This window comes from Piliocolobus tephrosceles, chromosome 3, assembly GCF_002776525.5.
Source record: "Piliocolobus tephrosceles isolate RC106 chromosome 3, ASM277652v3, whole genome shotgun sequence".
Lineage (NCBI taxonomy): Eukaryota > Metazoa > Chordata > Mammalia > Primates > Cercopithecidae > Piliocolobus > Piliocolobus tephrosceles.
Genome location: NC_045436.1, coordinates 101006479 through 101027243, shown reverse-complemented (window position 1 = coordinate 101027243; position 20765 = coordinate 101006479). Strand labels below are relative to the sequence as shown.

The following is a 20765-nucleotide window of genomic DNA, read 5'->3' as shown; positions in this document are numbered from 1 at the left end:
CCAAAACTGACAAAGCTATCAAGCCATAGATTAAAGAAACTCTAGGAACACCGAAGAGGACAAATACAAAACAAAACAAATCTAGGCATATCATAATAAAACGGCCAAAAACCAAAATTATCTCCTAATAACTGTTTCTGTAATCCAGAAACATATCATATTTACAAGTCTATTCATTTGGAGCCTGGAAAAGTAAAAACCATTTAAAGACTGACACCCAGAAAATTCAAGGTACATGGCTGCGTTTTAATCTGTGAACACATGAATGGCAATAATTAGCCAAAATTCTGTTCTTCTGAAGCATTGAAAGAGAAGGCACAAGTACAGTCAGCAGCCCTGTCCTTGAGTTCTGCATCTGAGGATTCAACCAATCGCAAATCGAAAATATTTAAAAATAAGCCAGGTGTGGTGGTTCACGCCTGTAATTCCAGCACTTTGGGAGGTCAAGGCAGGCAGATCACTTGAACGCAGGAGTTCGAGACCAGCCTGCACAACATGGTGAAACCCCATCTCTATAAAAAATACAAAAAATTGCCAGGTATGGTGGTGCACACCCATATTTTCAGCTACTCAGGAGGCTGAGGCAGGAGGATCACTTGAGCCCAGGAGGTGCAGATTTCAGTGAGCCGAGATCATGCCACTGCACTCCAGCCTGGGTGACAGAGTAAGACCCCATCTCAAAAAAAATTAATATTTAAAAATAAATATAAATGGATGGCTGTGTCTGTACAGAACATGTACAGAATTTTTTCATCATTATTTCCTATACAGTACAGTATCACAACTATTACCATAACATTTACATTGTATTAGGTATTATAAGTAATCTAGAGATGATTTAAAGTATATGGAACAAAGCATGTATGTTATATGCAAATACTATGCCATTTTATATCAGGAACTTGAGCATATGTGGATCTAGGTGTCCGAGGGGAGTCTTGGAACCAATTCCCTAGGGATCTCTAGAGATAACTGCAATGTATGGACTTCACACCTTTACTTTAAAAAGGTTTTAAACCATCTCCCCATATATTCAGAAACCAAAATACACCAATTCCAACACTAGCAATCACTTCTCCTACTGCCATCCCCATTTGATGTTCATTCAGCCACTGAGGACATTTTCTAACCTTCTCTAAAGATTTCTTAAGAGTATTAAATAACTTATTGCTTGAATTTAAATAGCTCACTGACTCAAGATGGAAATTTTAAAGACACTTTTGTGAGGTTTCCACAAATAAAAGACAACAACTAGACCTAAAGTACCCAAGAAAGAGTGATCACCCATGCCCATACAAGACAGAGAGTAACACTTATAAATACAATCACAATCTTAGAAGTGCACGCAGAGAAAGAGTTTGCCCTTATTGTGATAGGATTAAATGTGTAATTCACATTACTCAAGAGCTGTTTCATTCCTGGCCAGGATTCTAACAATCTTCCTCAGGGAGATGCAGGGCCTTAGTCATTCATGAGTCACAAATCAAGTGATTAGACAGGTATAACCAAGGCACACCATCAAGCTGAAGCACGTTACACCAAAAAGAAAGGAAAAAAAAACAAACTGTAATTCTAACACCAATATGGAGCAATACACTTACTCTAAGAAAAAAAATACAGTAAGGATTAAATAAAGAAAATATACCAAAACTCAGCACCAGATTCATCTCAAAGTGCCCAGTCTCTAATTAATATAGTATTCTGGGTTTAGGGAACTCTCTAAAAGTAACAACTACCTTTAAGCAAACACCAGTCTTTCCCTATGGTCAGAAGCTTTCTGGTCATGTGTCCTGGTCTCATTGGATTAGCATCATCTTTTTACATCAAGAAAAATACCCCATCATACGATGAGATGCCCCTACAACAAAAATCAACCTCCCACCTGTTGCTGTTTCCTTATTTGCGGAGTACCAGCTAATGCTAATCTAGTTTTTTTCCTCTTTCTGTGTCCTAGACCCCCTGCCAAGATCTTAAGTAAAAGGAAGCCTCCAAATGGCTTTACACCTTACCTGATCCCAGCCGATTCATGTTATTTGGCCTGATTATGCATTTTAGCCAACTCAAAAAGCCCTTTCAAACAAGACAGAAAGGCTTTGCATATGGAGATTGTTTCCCCAGCTCTGCTGTCCCTTTCCTTCTGGTCTACCTATATTATTCATACCTTGCCTCTCTTGTTGCTTTCTAACTAGCAAGGCCATGTTTTTACTTTTCTTTTTTTTTTGAGATGGAGTTTCATTCTTGTTGCGCAGGCTGGAATGCAATGGCATGATCTCAGCTCACTGCAACTTCCGCCTCCCGGGTTCAAGTGATTCTCCTGCCTCAGTCTCTCTAGTAGCTGGGATTACAGGCAGATGCCATGACGCGCAGCTAATTTTTGTATTTTTAGTAGAGATGGAGTTTCACCATGGTAGTCAAGGCTGGTTTCAAACTCCTGACCTCAGGTGATCCGCCCGCCTCAGACTCCCAAAGCACTGGGATTACAGGTGTGAGCCACTGCACCCGGCGCATTTTTACTTTTTTGAGAAGTTTAACCATTTGTCTTCAATATATGCTGGTACTCTCTTATAAAAATGATAATCTGCATTAAAGATACCATATTTCTCAATTTTTGTTTTACTCTTTATCAAAATCTTAATTGCATAGACGACTCTTTACAATTAGAAAGCTCAAACTGCGCAACTCAAAACAGCATTTACATAGAATGAAAACTGAGAATAGAAAAAAAAAAAGTACACAGGTAGAGCCTAAAGTCTTCAGCCTGCCACCTGCCCAGCTGGAACTACTGCATATGTTGGTAGAAGCCAAGATAGCCTCAAGTTGAGAATTCCAGACTCTACTCTTCCTTTTTTTTCCCTAGGATGACACTAGTATAGGAAGATGCACTCTACCTCATAGCCATAGGGCATGTTGCATAAATTACATACCTCTTTAAACTGTTTACTGAGGTTAATCTCAAAAGATAACAATCCTGAGCAGTCAAATCACTGTCAGGTGATTGTGACAAACTTAGCAGCGGAAAGGAAAAGGAACACAAAATCTGAAGTTTAACTTACATAAATTGTACCTTGTCTTTAAAAGATATTATGGTGTTTTATTGCCTTTAGAAGGTTGATGCATGGGCTTTCATGTTATCTCCAATTTGACAGATTTGTCCCGAGAGGTCCTGTGTTGATTATATTCAGGCCCAAAGCCTCCTTGCATGGTGGTTTCAGAGTTAAACTGGCTAGGTGCTCTAGGACCTCCACATTATGGCAGCACAGTGATCTGGAGAACACAGCCTGATTCCTGACAGACAGGAAGAAACCCCATCACAGAAGGGCTCAGTGAGAAGCCACTGAGGCTTTTTAATCAGGAAAGGCTCACAACACTAATGATGTTTATAAAGGAACACTCTGGGTTGGGCCAGGTGTGGTGGTTCTCGCCTGTAATCTCAGCTTTTTGGACAGCCGAGGTGAGCAGATTACTTGAGGTCAGGAGTTTGAGACCAGCCTGGCCAACATGGTGAAACCCCATCTCTACTAAAAATACAAAAATTAGCCGAGCATGGTGGTGTGCGTTTGTGATCCCAGCTACTCGGGAGGCTGAGGCCAGAGAATCGCTTGAGTTCCGGAGGCAGAGGTTGCAGTGAGCCAAGATCGCACTGCTGCACTCCAGCCTGGGCAACAGAGCAAGACTCTGTCTCAGTAAATAAATAAATAAAGGAACACTTTGTTGTGTGGAAAATAACAGAAGGGAGAGGCAAGTGTGGAAGCAAGAACTAGCGGGGAGGTAACTGCAAAAGCCCTGGGGAGCCATGTTTGGATAAGAGAGGCAATGACAGAGGGGACATCAAAGGTTAAGGTTTTGAGAGGGATGAACTTTTGTTAAATCAGAAACACAACCAAGACTCTCATAGATGACAAACCTGCCCACCCTCCTTGGGTCTTCAGTTTGCAACAATGTATCGCTGTTAGGTTTTCTTAAATGTTACTTTAGAGAAGAAAAAATCCTTCTCCATCTCCCCTGTGGGTTTTCTCTCTGGGGCCCTAGAAATTAAACTGGCAAAAGACAGGTTAATATGACCAAAAAAAAAAGTTTCCTTACACAAGTAAGTGTGGAAGTTTCATAAACAAATCAGACTCTAGGATAAGTCCAGATGATAGAGATTTTTTTTTTTTTTTTGAGACAGAGTCTCACTCTCTTGCCCAGGATGGAGTGCAGTGGTGCGACCTTGGCTCACTGCAACCTCTGCCTCCCAGATTCAAGCAATTCTCCTGCCTCAGCCTCCCAAGTAGCTGGAATTAGAGGTGCCCGCCACCACACCCGGCTAATTTTTGTATTTTTAGTAGAGATGGGGTTTCACCATGTTGGTCAGGCTGGTCTTGAACTCCTGACCTCAGGTGATCTACCTGCCTCGGCCTCCCAAAGTCCTGGGATGATAGATGTGAGCCACCACGCCCGGCGATTAAGACTTACATACAAATTTCAGGCTAAAGAAAAAGGGGTTTAAGGTTTCTGGGGACAAGTCATGGCAAGGGAAGGGAAGAGATGGGGAGGAAAGGTATGGTAAATAAGGGCTGCCTTGGTATGCAGGTAAGTCCCTCTCAGGTGAAAAGAGCTATCTTGGAGAGACACCTTTACAAATGGGAATTTTATTTATAAATGTATATTTCCTTTATAATACAATAAATTTATACTTTTTTTGCAGTTAGGGTGAGGTAGAACTTTTCAAGGATCCAGGGGTTCTCAACGGCCTTTAGCTCAAAATAAGCCAAATGCCAAGTACAGGAAAGAATTATTTCAAGCGCAAAGAAGCAAAGATAAACCCTTGTACCTTTTGCATAATTAATTAACTGGAATAGATTTTACAAAGAGAACTTTAGCTAAAAATCCCAAAACCAGACAAGTTACCCAAAGACAGTCAAAAGAACATGCTCCATCTATGTAGTGAAATAGTGAGAAGACCCAGGGGTAAAGGTGAAAAGCCTACAGAGCCTGGTGATAGCTGGTTGTCCAACACAGAATTTCAGTTCAGGCATATTTTGGGGTGGCATTTTCCAATACCCTTCGCTAGAGACCCACATTCACTTGAGCATCCAAGTGTGAGCTGTATTCAGAGTGGCATCAATGGACATAAAATATCATATACAGTTTTAAAGTCTAATATCTTGGTGGCTGTAATAAGTTTCAAAATCCATAAAGATCTTTCCCCTTGACCTCCCTGTCCCTTGACCTCTCCCTTAATGATCCTGACCTCCCTGCTACATTAGCCAGGCATTCTCCCACCTTGTCACTGTGAATAAAGACACTCTCTCCTCACTCCCATCTTTCCAGCTTGCTCCCTCCAGTTATCAGTGGCTCTTGTTAACAGAGACTCTCTATTCCCATGAGATGAGAGAGAGAAGGAAGGAAGGGAGGGAGGGAGGGAGGGAGGGAGGGAGGGAAGGAAAGAAAGCAGGAAGAAAGAAAGTAAAAAAGAAAACTAAAAGAATTCATTTAACCAGCCTGACCAACATGGAGAAACCCTGTCTCTACTAAAAATACAAAATGAGCTGGGCATGGTAGTTTATGCCTATAACCCCAGCTGCTCGGGAGGCTGAGGCAGGACAATGGCTCGAATCCGGGAGGCAGAGGTTGCGGTGAGCTGAGATCACACCATTGCACTCCAGTCTGGGCAACAAGAGCTAAACTCTGTCTCAAATAATAATAATAATTCAATATTTACTAGGCTTCTTTTATCTGGCAGGCACTGGACTTACAGGAGTGAACAAAACAAAACAACAGATAACCATTCCTGCCCTCAGTGAGGTTACATATGAAAAATATCAGTCAACAATGCTATGGAGAAAAAAAAATAAAAGCAAAAGAGGAAGGGTGGGCCAGAAATGGTGGCTCAGGCCTGTAATCCCAGCACTTTGGGAGGCTGAGGTGGGTGGATTGCTTGAGGCCTGGAGTTTGGAGATCAGTCTGGACGATATGATGAAACTCCATCTCTATTAAATATACAAAAATTAGCCAAGTGTGGTGGCACACACCTGTAATTCTAGCTACTTGGGAGGCTGAGGCACATGAATTGCTGGAACCCAGGAGGCAGAGATTGCAGTGAGCCAAGATCACACCAATGCATTCCAACCTGGGTAACAGAGGTGGCCATGGAAGGCCTTTCCAATGAGACCCTCGAGCAGAGCTCCGAGGGTGGCGTTCTGGAGGAGCAGTATATGTCCAAGTGCTAGTCTAAGGAACAGCAAAGAGTCCAGTGAGGCTGAAGCAGAATGAGGGAGGGTACGAGAGCAGGAACTCAGGTTGTATCTACCACAGACCACAGGAAGGACTTTGACTCTGATCTAAATGACACTGGAAGGCAAAGGAAAGTTCTGAGCGAAGAAATGATATCATCTATGTTTAAAGCAGGGGTGTCCAATCTTTTGGCTTCCCTGGGCCACACTGGAAGAATTGTCTTGGGCCACATATAAAATATACTAACATTAACGATAGCTGATGAGCTAAAAAAAATCACATAATGTTTTAAGAAAGTTTACTAATTTGTGTTGGGCTGCATTCAAAGCCATCCTGGGCCACATGCAGGTTGGACAAGCTTGGTTTAAAGGATCACTCTGACTTTGGTCACGGGTATGGACAACGCAGGGAGACCACATAAGAGTCCACCGTAATAATATCAAGAGCCAAGATGAGGACACTGTCCTGCACCCCTCCCTCCGTAGCCTATGAGAGCTCCCTGAAGCCTATTTATCTGTGCATGTTCTGCAAAATCGCCTGTCCCAAACAATTCTATTTCCAGACCTCCTCTAACACTGCCCAAACTGGGAAAACAAGGCCAAAAATAAATGACAGTGGTTTAGCTTCAGGCCCACAGGAACTGAATAACTCATTTACATTTAAGAGGGGACTGACAGAGAAGCCTCTATGAATTTAAATAAAAGGAGTAGTGACTGGGGCTAGAAGACATAGGGAGGAGGACAGTGGCAGAAGCTCTGGGGAAGTCATCACCCTTTCTCTTCTCCCTTTGCAAGGCTGACTCCACCAAATTGGCACTGTGGGAAGATTAGTAGCAGTGAGGTGGGTGATTAGAAAAGTTTGGAATCCTTAGCCCCCAGGGGGAAACAAGAGGAACAGGCAAAATCAAGTTGACTGTGAGTTAGATTTATCCAAAACCACACAGCACTGTGCCTACAACCCAGTTCTTCTTCTCCATGAGTCTAGTACATGTCGACTACATAAAGATCAATATCCCTGCTCCCTTCCAGTTTATAATTCAATCATCAGAATTGCAATAAAAATTAGGAACAGAGGCCAGGCACGGTGGCTCACGCCTGTAATTCCAACGCTTTGAGGGAGCAAGTTGGGTGGATCACGAGGTCAGGAGATCGAGACCATCCTGGCTAACATGGTGAAACCCATCTCTACTAAAAACACAAAAAATTAGCTGGGCATGGTGGCGGGTGCCTGTAGTCCCAACTGCTGGGGAGGCTGAGGCAGGAGAATGGTGTGAACCCAGGAGTTGGAGGATGCAGTGAGCTGAGATCATGCCACTGCACTCCAGCCTGGGCAACAGAGCGAGACTCCGTACCAAAAAAAAAAAAAAAATTATGAACAGAAAATTAGATGTGAGCAGCAGCATTACTTCTCAAAATTCTGAGACCTACAGTAAAAAACATCATGATCCAGCATACAAAGATAGTAAAGAAGGAGCATGTAATGTGTGTATACTCCAAAATCATAGAAGGGCTCATTAATTATTGCAAGGGATCCTCTCTCTAATCCATGGGTACAGTTACCATCTCAGACCAAATAATGCCTCATTATAAACACAGTAGTTCTTCATTGCTAGTATGACTAACACAAATATGGATCTCATCTTTTTCTCACTGTGAAATCAATCAACAGTTACCAAAATTATAATATTAGGATGTAGTTTAAGCTACTCAGCTAATAAAATGATCCCGGTTTCTGACCACAGCCTAATAAATAGAAGCTCACATGCGCATTATTTGTTTTGGAAACACTGACAGGGTTTCATTTGAGAAAAAAATGGGAGATTTAAAAAATTCCTAAATACTACCAATTTCATTTCTTTCCCAAAAGAGACAGAATCCAAATTGGCTAATACAGTCAGGTCCTCTATAATGTTTAAACTTTAAGGTAATACTAATCTTTTCAGACTTAGCATTTGCTAAGTCACAAACTTTTTATTAAACATAAAAAGCTCAAAAGTAACTCTAGGCCGGGTGTGGTGGCTCACACCTGTATTCCCAACAATCAGGGAGGCTGAGGCGGGTGGATCATCTAGGTCAGGAGTTCAAGACCAGCCTGGCCAACATGGCAAAACCCCGTCACTCCTAACAACATAAAAAATTAGCTGGGTGTGGTGGCACATGCCTGTAATTCCTGCTACTCAGGAGGCTGAGGAAGGAGAATTTCTTGAACCCAGGAAGTGGAGGTTGCAATCAGCCGAGATTACACCACTGCACCCCAGCCTGGGCGACAGAGCAAGACTCCATCTCAAAAAAAAAAAAAAAAAAAAAAAAAGAACTCTAACAGAACATCCAGTGTCCAGATCTTAGCTTCCAATACTATTCTAAAGCAAAATAACCCCAGTGCCTTGGAGAAATGGATCATTTCAACGTTGGGACATGGAAAATACAAAGTAAGCCTGAGCATTCTCTGATGCCAGAAATCAGGAAATGCATTAAAAAAGAAAAAGACTCCAGGCATGGTGGCTCATACCTGTAATCCCAGCACTTTGGGAGGCTGAAGCGGGCAGATCACTTGAGGCTAGGAGTTTGAGACCAGCCTGACCAGATGGAAAACCCCGTCTCTACTGAAAAACACAAAAAGTAGCCAGGTGTGGTGTTACATACCTATAATCCCAGCTACTTGGTAGGCTGAGGCACAAGAATCGCTAGAGCCTGGGAGACGGAGGGTGCAATGAGCTGAGATCATGCCGGTGCACTCCAGTCTGGGCAACAAAGACTCCATCTCAAAAAAAAAAAAAAAAAAGAAGAAGAAGAAGAAAAAAGAAAAAGCAAGTGTATGTCAAAGTGGCACAGACGCCAGCCTGAAAAAGGTCCCAGTGGTGAAAGCCAGAACAATTTGAGCAGCAGATTAAATACTGATAATATTGGATTATAAGCCATATAACAAAACAAATATCCATGAGCCCGTACTGATACAAATAACTGAATCAATGAACAGGAGAGAAGGGTCAACTCTTCCCTACAGAAGGGAATTTTAATTAAAAAATGTAGAAGGGCTGGGCACAGTGGCTCATGCCTGTAATCCCAACACTTTGGGAGGCCGAGGCGGGTGGATCACAAGGTCAGGAGTTCGAGACCAGCCTGGCCAATATGGTGAAACCCTGTTTCTACTAAAAATATAAAAATTAGCCAGGCATGGTGATGTGTGCCTGTAATCCCAGCCACTTGGAAGGCTGAGGCAGGAGAATTGCTGAACCCAGGGAGACGGAAGTTGCAGTGAGCCTAAATCGTGCCACTGCACTCCAGCCCGGGTGACAAAATGAGACTCCATCTCAAAAAAAAAAAAAAAAAAAAAAAAAAAAGTAGAAGGAAGAAAATAGGGGTTTTGTTTAACCATTAGAAAAAAAAAAAAACTAAACAACATGCTCCACAAATGGATGCTTAAATTAATGAATAAAAGTTTAAGGAGAAATGGTAGTTCAAGTTTCTCTCCCAAGATCTCAGATACAAAGGGAACCTGGCAAACAGATTAACATCATAGGTAATAAGAAGTATCGGCTAGGGCACGGTGGCTCACGCCTGTAATCCCAGCACTTTGGGAGGCCAAGGCAGGAGGATCACTAGAGGTCAGGAGTTTGAGACCAGCCTGGCCAACATGAAACCCATCTCTACTAAAAATATAAAAAAATTAGCCGGGTGTGGTGGCAGGCACCTGTAATCCCAGCTACTCAGGAGGCTGAGGCAGGAGAATCACTGGAACCTGGGAGGCAAAGGTTGCAGTGAGCCGAGATCGAGCCACTGAACTCCAGTCCGGGCAATAAAGCATGATTCAGTCTCAAAAAAAAAAAAAAAAAAAAAAAAGTATTGACATCATGTACCCAATATGACATACTGAGATGGAAACTTTACTTCTGTGACATTTTTCCCTAAAATGTAGAACATTCATCTAAACATGACAGTAAACATCAAACAAATACAAATTGAGGGGCATTCTACAAATTAACTGACCAGGTCTTCTTCACTAGTGTCAAGGTCCATGAAAAAACAATGAAAGGCTGAGGAACTGTCACAGATCAGAGAAAATTAAGGATATTTAGCAGTTAAATGCAAAGTGAGATCATCGATTGGATCCTGGGCAAAAAAAAAAGACAGTGGAAAGACAAGTGAAATCCAAATAAAGTCTGTAGTTTAGTTTATTGTATTATAGTGGCATGCCCATGTTACTAGTTTTGGCCCCTGTTATGCATGATATTATGGGAACTCTCTGTACTATTTTTTGCAAATTTTCAGTAACTCTCAAATTATTTCACAGTTAAAAGTTATTATAAGATAAATAATAAAATAATCAACATCTTTCAATGTTTATCACAGAAGTGTAATGTTAGACTTAACATGCCATCTTTGTCATTGAAATCTTCCTCACCAAGATCTATACAATCCAGTCAAAGCTGTACTCTGAAAGCACTGGTTTGTAAAGAATATCAATCAAAAACATCTCTTCCTTACTACTCTGGTATATTTATTTATGACTAGCTGAAATTCAAATAATAAGAGAGTTGTAAGATCCTCCTAAAAACCAAGCTTTAGGGGACATCTCTAGCACTGAGAAGGGAGTAAGAACACTCAACTATCCACAGAAAATTACAAAAGGGAGTTCAATAATTCTTTAGCAAACCATCCAAAGCTTTAAAGGGATTGAGCAATAATTTGTCATTTACCTATTCCCAGAAGACAAAGGGGATAGGTAAATGACAATATGTTGGTAAACTCCTTTAAAATATTAACATTAACAAATGTTTCCTCCCCCTGTAGTAACTTCCGTGCTCAGTGGGTTTTTATCCATCCAATATCAACTTTAGCTTCATACATTTGGAGAAAGGCCAAGAGTTTTACCAACCCACACTTAACACACTATAGGAGCCGGAATCAGTTTGCACCAGAGCATCATTTTCTGAAAAACCACTTTGAATTATCAGTTTTAAACTGCATACCTACTTTCAAATGAAACTGTGAGAGGCTAAAAAACTCAGTCATCTCGTTTCAACGGTTATCTGTTTTCTAACAAATATATATATACAACACCTACCCACCTTTCCAGACACACACTCTCAGCGCAATTGGCTTTTACCATTTACTCACTCAGCTTAATAGAGCTCGGTCTTAACCAAGGGCTCAGGATCTCAGGATGTGCGGGCCCAGAGGCAGAGCTTTAACACTTATTGATGTAAATGTTGGGATGAGTCAGCCGGACCTTCCAAACAAACCCTAAAGCAGCAGTTTCCGCTTAACAAAGCCACCGAGCTTGGGCACGGTGCGTTGCCAAATCCTCCTTAGCTCCTCTCCAGGCTGCCTCCTTGCCGCGTCTCTCAATCTCAGTGGGAGTGGCGGGCACTGCCTCTTCCCTCCTGCACGCCCGGAACCGTTTGTGTGGGCACAGCACACAGCCCGCGCGCTGCACAACCCCTTCGCCGGACCACACCCGGCGCCCCTCAGCGCTCCCCTAGCGCGGCGGCCGGCGCGGGAGGCGCTGCAGCTCCAGGTCACGATAGCAGCCGGCCGTTGGCGGCCTCGGGAGACCCGGACCTCGAGAGAACGAGCTCAGGCAGTGCAGACGCGACCTTCCTATCCCGCGCCTCGGGCTATGGAGGGCCAGAGCTGAGCGCTGTGGCCCCTCCCCAGCGCCCCGGGTTTCCCTGGGTCGGGGTTCGCGGGCGGGGACGAGGCGCGGCCCAGTCTGCCGGGTCGCGATAAGCGCCCTGGGACCCGCCTGAAAGCGCCCACGTGTCCCGCGGCGCTGAGCTGCCAGCTGGACGGGAACCACCGCCCTCCCGCGGGGCTAGGGTCACCCTGCCGGGACACGCAAGGAAAACCCAAACATTCCCGCCTCCGAGATCGAACGAATGGACCGCGGTGATTTAACTACGAGAATCACCGGGCGCTCTTCGGGCTGATCAATACCTCGTCTGACCTAGATGGGTTTGGTCGCCGCCACTGGCCGGAGCGCCGAAGCACCGGGGACGCGGACACACAGGTTGTCCAGTCACAAGCGCTGCTCGCCCCCAGAGCAAGTTAAATGGGTGGTTTCTGGTGAATGGCTTCTGAGAAAGTGGATGCTTGCGCCCCAGGGCCTTAAAAAATCAGATCAGGGACTGAATCTAACCCGGAGAGGGAAAGGGGAGAAACTTACTAAATGAAAATATTACCATAGTTTAAATGTTATTCTTTATACTCCTGTGACTGACATACTTCTGTGCAATATTCTGATGGTGTGGAAAGGCTGGAAAGTGATTGCGCATGTTCAGGAAACGGGCCATCAGGCTGTGTGAGTGTAGCCATCCCAACATCTTATCTGCTGCGTCTGCCCTAGGAAATTAGTACCTGCATGCAGGTATTTCCTGGTTTGCATTTACAAACAAAAATCATAATATCATTTAAGTTGTTTAAATCAACACTAGGAATAACTATTAATGGTTCACTCAATGCAGGAAAGTTTTGGCTAGGAAGCCTATATAAGAAAATTGACTATACGTAACTTTAAAAAAAAAAATTAAAAATACCATACCGCATGCTTTTTAAAAGAACTTTAAGGTAAAGTTATTCTTTTGAATTAATTTCTGTCAGTTTCAAGACCCTTAAAGACCCATATAGAAATATATATTAGTCATACTTCATTTTAAGACAAAATTAAGGCCAGCGCGGCTGCTCATGCCTGTAATCCTGGCACTTTGGGAGGCTGACACAGGCAGATCGCTTGAGGCCAGGAGTTCGAGACCAGCCTGGCCAACATGGTGAAACCCTGCGTCTACTAAAAATACAAAAGTTAGCTGGGTGTGGTGACGAGGCTGTAATTCCAGCTACTCGCGAGGCTAAGGAACGAGAAGCGCTTGAACACAGGAGGCAGAGGTTGCAATGACCCGAGATCCCACCACTGCACTGCAGCCTGGGCCACAGAGACTGTCTCAAGAAAAAAAAAAAAAACCCAAGATAAAGTTTTCAGACCTGGCAGTTAATGACTGCAAAAACTGAAAAATCTCCAAAGAATAAATTTTAATTTTCTTTTTAGCTCACCCAGATAAATGAAAAGAATGAAATTTTATGATACCAGAAAAAATGAAAACATTTCAAGCAAGATCTGAAGGCACTACAGGAGGCGACTGAACAAAAACGGAGAAAACACACATGAAACTGCTGTGCACATTTTAAAAAATGGATACTTAGTTGAATATAGCATTTTGTAATTATGCAAAATAAAAACAAATCAAAACCCTGTACATAGAGACCAGGCACGGTGGCTCACGCCGTAGCACTTTGGGAGGCCGAGGCGGGTGGTCACCTGATGTCAGGAGTTCGAGACCAGCCTGGCCAAACGGTGAAACCCTTCTCTACTAAAAATACAAAAATTAGACGGGGCGCTGTGGCTCACGCCTGTAATCCTAGCACTTTGGGAGGCCGAGTCGGGCAGATCCCCTGAGGTCAGAAGATCGAGACCATCCTGGCTAACACGGTGAAACCCCGCCTCTACTAAACACACACACACACACACACACAAATTAGCCGGGCGTGATGGCAGGCGCCTGTAGTCCCAGCTACTCAGGAGGCTGAGGCTGGAGAATGGCGTGAACCCGGGAGGCGGAGCTTGCAGTGAGCCAAGATCGCGCCACTGCGCTCCAGCCTGGGCGACAGAGCGAGATTATCTCAAAAAAAAAAAATTAGCCAGGCATAGTGGTGCATGCCTGTAATCCCAGCTACTCAGGAGGCTGAGGCAGGAGAATCGCTGGAGCCAGGGAGATGGAGGCTGCAGTGAGCCAAGATCATGCCACTGCCAAGATCATGCCAATGCCTGTCACTGGGTGACAACGCAAGACTCCATGTCAAGAAAACAAACAAACAAAAAAACCTATACATAGAAAATTCCTGGGCAAGGAGTGGCGGCTCGCTCCTGTAATCCCAACACTTTGGGAGGCAGAGGCGAAATAATTGCTTGAGCCCAAGTGTTCAAGACCAGCCTGGGCAACATAGTGAGACCCTATCTCTATTTTAAAAAATTTAATTACACTGGGTGTGGTGGCTCACACTTGTAATCACAGCACTTTGGGAGGAGACCAGAGGATTGCTTGAGCCCAAGAATTCGAGACCAGCCTAAGCAACACAGGGAGTCCTTGTCTCTACAAAAATTTTTTTAAAACTTAGCTGGATGTGATGGCACATACCTGTGGACCTAGCTATTTGGGGGGCTGAGATGGAAGGATTGCTTGAGCCCCGGGGTTCAAGGCTGCAGTGAACCATGATCAGAGTGAGACCACACTCTAAAAAAAAAAAGAAAGAAAATAGCAGGAAAGTGTTCATTTGTTCTAGGTAGTAACATGGAATGTCTTTTATCTTGTATTTTAGTATAATTTTCTAAATTTTATGTAACAAATTTAGAAAATTATAAATTTTATAATAAAAAATGGATTTTGTTTAAAAGTAAAATAAACTGATAAAATAAACATATAAAGACACATGACAATACTTAGAGTCATATCCTCACTTGAAATAGGACTAAACCTATAAAAAATTCTTCCTTACTTTTTGTCTGATTTTAAAAATATTTTAGATTGTGATGTTTCATATTTATGGGTCGGTTTATTTGCTAAATAAAGTTATATTAGGAGGCAGTGGAAAATTTTTAAAAAATTAAAAATAAAGTTATATTAGTTCCTAACCTCATCCTAATACTTTATCAAATTCTATTTGATAAGTTCAGATTAAAATCAGCATTTTAGGCTGGGCACGGTGGCTCAAGCCTGTAATCCCAGCACTTTGGGAGGCCGAGACGGGTGGATCACGAGGTCAGGAGATCGAGACCATCCTGGTGAACACGGTGAAACCCTGTCTCTACTAAAAATACAAAAAACTAGCCGGGTGAGGTGGCAGGCGCCTGTAGTCCCAGCTACTCGGGAGGCTGAGCCAGGAGAATGGCGTGAACCTGGGAGGCGGAGCTTGCAGTGAGCTGAGATCTGGCCACTGCACTCCAGCCTGGGCGACAGAGCGAGACTCCGTCTCAAAAAATAAATAAATAAATAAATAAATAAATAAATAAATAAATAAATAAAACCAGCATTTTATAAATGTATTGCATTGTATAGAAATAAGTCATTTTAACTTGTAAGTTGGCATTGTTAGCCATAGAATTTTAGAGAAAAAGGACCTTCCTCATTAGGTCAGATGTTAGATGACTTTCCTCATTTTACAGATAAGTCACCAATGCAAAGCAGACTGATTTGCACAAGGTTAAAGGTTAAATGACTCACAGCCTTCCAAGCCATTGCCCTCCGCCCTCCACCACATGACCTTTGTTTTATTTTACCAGACAAGAGTCACTGCCCAGTATTTATAGAGCCCCATATTGGGACTCCTGCTGAATGCCTGTGCACCAGTTGCAAAATGCTGGTAAGGCCCCAGTATGCTACATTTCTTAGTGCTTACTCCAAAGGTGAACTCCAAAATGGTCAATTTTCCCCTGGCAAGATCAGGTTTCAGACAGGATTCACCATGGGCCCGGGGGTATTTGGGTTACATATATAACAGATGTATTCAGTCCGAGTATATCTATTTTCATTACCACTCCAAGTTAAGAAAATAAAAAACAGTGGAAGAGAGGCTATGTGCACAGTATTCTCCCACAGCCCGGCTCACAGCTGTCAGGCCTTTGACTAATTTGGCAAGAGAAAGTTCAGTCTATAATGGTGCAAACAGTTATTGTAAATAAAATAATGGAAACAGTTTAAACAACTCTTTCTAAAGATTTCAGTATAAAAGGAAGGTGAGAGAAAGGAATATAGCTAGAGGCTATCTTAGGGTTCAGAGAAAATATTCACGTGGTTTGAATTAGACAGATTAGAACATGTGTACATGCCAAGAGGACAAGCCATAAAGAAAGAAAGGGTTGTTGGTAGTATCAGGTCCCTTAGGAAGCATAATGAAAATGGTTTCCAGAGGAATTAGAATTAGAAAAGAAAAGGAAACTTTAGAATCCCTCACGCTCTTCCTTTCCAAATTGGGCCAGGCAGAATGGCTCCTGCAAAGAAAAGTGGCAAGAAGAAGGGCTGTTCTGCCATAAATGACATAGTGGCCCAAGAATACATCATCGGCATTCACAAGCGCATTCACAGAGTGGGCTTCAAGAAGTGTGCCCCTGGGGCACTCAGAGAGATCCGAAAATTTGCCATGAAGGAGATGGGAACTCCAGATGTGTGCATTAATACCGGGTTCAACAAAACTGTCTGGGCCAAAGGAATAAGGAATGTTCCATACCACATCTGTGTACAGTTGTTCAGAAAAATGTAATGAGGCTAAAGATTCACCAAACAATCTCTATAATTTGGTACATACCTGATTACCTATACACCTGTTACCGTTTTCAAAAATCTACAGTCAATGTGGATGAGAACTAACCACTGAGCATCAAATACATCAAATAAGTTACAAAATTGCCTATATATATATATATGGAAATTGATATGGTTTTGCTGTGTCCCTACCCAAATCTCATCCTTTTTTTTGAGATGCAGTCTTGCTGTGTCACCCAAGCTGGAGTGCAGTGGCATGATCTCAGCTCACTGCAACCTCTGCCTTGTGGGTTCAAGCGATTCTACTGCCTCAGCCTCCTGAGTAACCGGGATTACAAGCACGTGCCACCATGCCCAGCTAATTTTTGTATCTTTAGTAGAGACAGGGTTTTGCCATGTTGGCCAGGCTGGTCTCAAACTCTTGACCTCAGGTGATCCACCACCTCGGCCTCCCAAAGTACTAGGATTACAGGCATGAGCCACGGCTCCCAGCCCAAACTGAATTGTCGTTCCCATAATCCCCACGTGTGGCAGGAGGGACCTGGTGGGAGGTAATTGAATCATAGGGTGATTACTCCTATGCTGCTGTTCTGATAGTGAGTTCTCATGAGATCTAATGGTTTCTTTCATAAGGGGCTTTTCCCCTTTTGCTTGGCATTTCTCCTTCCTGCCACCATGTAAAGAAGAATGTGTTTGCTTCCCCTTCTGCCACGATTGTAAGTTTCCTGAGGCCTCCTTAGCCAGGCTGAACTGTGAGTCAATTAACCTCTTTCCTTTATAAATTACCCAGTCTCAGGTATGTCTTTATTAGCAGTGTAAGAACATACTAATACAGAAACTTTTTAAAAAAATTGTCGCAAAAGGGAAGGAAGTTGGATATATCCTCATGGAGGTAAATGGATTTTTTGTTGTTGTTGGTTTTTGTTTTTGAGACAGAGTCTCACTCTATTGCCCAGGCTGGAGTGCAGTGGCACAATCTCAACTCACCACAACCTGCACCTCCTGGGTTCAAGCAATTCTCCTGCCTCAGCCTCCCAAGTAGCTGGGATTACAGGCACACACCACCATGCTTGGCTAACTTTTATATTTTTAGTCGAGACGGGGGTCAACCATGTTGCCTAGGCTGGTCTTGAACTCCTGGCCTCAAAGGGTTCTGCCTGCCTCGGACTCCCAAAGTGCTGGGATTATGAGTGTGAGCCACTACACCTGGCTGAGGTAAATGTTTTAATTACAGAAAATTGAAATAAATATCTGGCCCATAACTATACTTTCTCTCTGAAGTTGATGGACGTGCTGAGGGTATGGGTGTGAATGCCTGATTCAGGATTTGGGAAAATGATGAATATTTTGAATAGGCTTGTATTAGTTTTCTATTGCTGCCATAACAAATTGCCACAAACTTAGTGGTTTAAGACAACATGAGTATATTACATTTCTACGGGTCAGAAGTCTAAAATGGGTCTAACGGTCTAAAATCAAAATGTCGGCAGGTCTATGTTCCTTTCTGGAATCTTTTCCATCTTGTAGAGGCCACCGGCATTCCTGGGCTCTTGGCCCCTTTCTCCATCTGCAAAGCCAGCAGTATAGCAGCTCTGTGACCCTGCTTCTGTCATCACATCTTTGATTTTCTTCTGCCTCCCCTTTCCACCTTTAAGGACCCTTTTTATTACAATAGGCCCACTGGATAAGCCAGGATGATCTCCCTATTTTAAAGTCATTTGGGCCAGGTACAGTCATTTGGGCAGGCTTACGCCTATAATCCTAGCATAGCACTTTGGGAGGCCAAGGCGGGTAGATTACGAGGTCAGAAGTTCAAGACCAGCCTGGCCAACATAGTGAAACCCCGTCTCTACAAAAAATACAAATATTAAGCGGGCATGGTGGCATGAGCCTGTAGTCCCAGCTACTTGGGAGGCTGACGCAGGAGATTGCTTGAACCCGGGAGGCAGAGGTTGTGGTGAGGCAAGACTGTGCCATTGCACTCCAGCCTGGGCAACAGAGCGAGACTCCATCTCAAACAAAAAAAGAAAGTCATTTGATTAACAATCTTCATTTAATCTGGAACCTTAATTCTCCTTCGCTAAGTAACCTATCATTCACATTCTAGGGAATAAGACATGGACACCTTTGAGAGGTCATTTTTCTGCTCACCACAAGGCCCCAAGGAAATGGAAGAGGATGCTAATGGAGGGACCCACTGGCACCCATTGAGTTGGTATGAAGAGTATTTTAAACTGAAACATTTAAGATACAGAAAGAAGCCTTTCTGGAGCTTCCCTTATTTGACTAAAGGCAGAGCTTTCAGACAGTGAAGCTGCCATAAATTCCCTCTTGGGGAGCTTCACTGCCAATAAGGAGACTTCACCGCCAGGAAGAAAACTCCACTGCCAGGAAGGAGACCACTTGCACCTAAATGACAAATTGCATAACTGAACATATCACCAGTTGTCATACCATCATTTCTTTCCCTAAAAGCCCATTTGTCTTTCCATAAAAGCATATTTGTTTTCCCATAGATCCCTTTCCTCCTCTCTTTTCCCATATTATTGGCATATAAACTCTCATTCCTAACTGTACAGAGAGTCTCTTCACCTGAATAAGTGTAAATAAGCCTTGTCTATTCTCCTGTTCATCCATCGATTGCCAATTAATTTACAGGCCCCCAAGCACTGGACCTAAGTTGGCAGAGGAAGTTTTTCCTCCCAACACTAATATGAGACAGAGATTGCACAGCAACACCAAGGCCCCTACTACTTGGGATGGGACTCTATAAACAGTGGTTTGAAAGCTGCAAATGGGCATGGCTTTCTCATTCACAAAGATGTAAAGGTAAAGGGTTAGATAAATTCTAGGGTACGGTTTTGTTGGGTGGGTAAGGCAATGGAAAGATGAAGCAAAGGAGTCGTGTGAGTGAAGTGATTCATCTTCATAGGAAAGCGAAACCAGGAATAGGTAGGGAGAAAGAAAGTACATGGAGGGGTCACATGGAGATGGCAAGAGCTGAAACAGGAGGATCAGGTCACTGAGTGGGATACTGGCATTTAATATTCACATTCCAGGTTTTGATAAGGTCCCACGGTTTGAACACAAGAGTGAAGTTATGGAAGTGGAAGGGAAGTATATTTGTTTTCTATTGCTAGAGTAACAAATTACCATCAAGTTAGTGTCTTAAAACAATACCCATTTATTATCTCCCAGTTGTGAAGGTCAGAAGTCTAGGCTCTGCTCAGGGTATCACAAAGCCAAGTCAAAGAGTCAGCCAGCTGAACTCTTAGCTGGACGCTCTTCTCTAAAGAACCAAGCAGAGTCAGGTTGTTGGCAGAATCTATTTCTTTTTGGTTCCAGGACTGAGTTTCCTGTGTCCTTGCTGAATGTCAACCAGGGGCACCCTCAGCTCCTTTTGGCTGCCTGCATTTCTTCTCATGTGGCCCCTCCACTTTCAAAACAGTTCGAGTCTCGCTCTTTTTCCCAGGCTGGAGTGCAGTGGCATGATCTCGGCTCACTGCAACCTTCACCTCTCAGGCTCAAGCAATTATCCTGCCTCAGCCTCCTGAGTAGCTGGGACTATAGGCATGCATCACCATGCCCAGCTAATCTTTGTTATTTTTAGTAGAAACGAGGTTTCACCATATTGGCCAGGGTGGTTTCAAACTCCTGACCTCAGGTGATCCACCCACCTTGGCCTCCCAAAAGTGCTGGGATTACAGGCATGAGCCACCACGCCCAGGCTCTTTCTGCCTTTTAAAGGGCTTATGTGATTAAATCAGGCCTACCTTTACAATCTTGGTATTTTACAGTCAACTGACTTAGGATTTTAGTTATAACTTCAAAATCCTTCAGATCAGTACCTGGATTAGTCTTTGATGAAATAACCAGGGAATGAACTAGAATTGTAGGAGTTAGGGGAGCGGGAGATCTTTAGAATTCTGCCTATCCTGGAGATGGAGTTGAGATCAGAGAGCACAGAAGCTAGGGTGATGGGATGATCATCAAAATAAACATAGAAGTTAACCAAGATAGCAATAATCTTGGAGAGATGAGAAAGGTCAAAAAGCAGGTGAAGGTGGGTTTTACACAGAGAGAGACAGCATGGGGGAGGGGGCAGGGGATCATGGGGGTAGTAAGAGCCCAGATGCTGGAGCCAGAGCATCTTGGTTCGTATAATTTGCTTTATACAGTAGATAAGAGACCAATTAAGAAGTAATTCATTTGGTTATAAAGTTTATTTGGGGCCAGGTGC

General features: G+C 43.2%; 1 protein-coding gene and 1 long non-coding RNA gene across 5 annotated transcripts in view; one reads left to right on the top strand and one right to left on the bottom strand.

Moving 5' to 3' along the window:
- The window catches only part of ABCG2 (ATP binding cassette subfamily G member 2 (Junior blood group)), a 139355-nt gene that overhangs the window by 49659 nt on the left and 68931 nt on the right, over nt 1-20765 (bottom strand). The window contains exon 1 of one of the 4 annotated variants that reach the window (XM_023198086.3): nt 11334-11857. The exons of the other annotated variants lie outside the window; for them this stretch is intronic. The gene's annotated coding sequence lies outside the window, so the exon portion shown is untranslated. Of the gene's footprint in view, nt 1-11333; nt 11858-20765 lie in introns of those variants that run through there. 4 annotated transcript variants of the gene reach the window in all.
- LOC111530863 overlaps nt 11998-20765 on the top strand; it is a 9520-nt gene continuing 752 nt past the window's right edge. The window contains exons 1-2 of the long non-coding RNA XR_002728028.3: nt 11998-12225; nt 18633-18740. This is a non-coding gene — a long non-coding RNA (uncharacterized LOC111530863). The remainder of the gene's footprint in view (nt 12226-18632; nt 18741-20765) is intronic.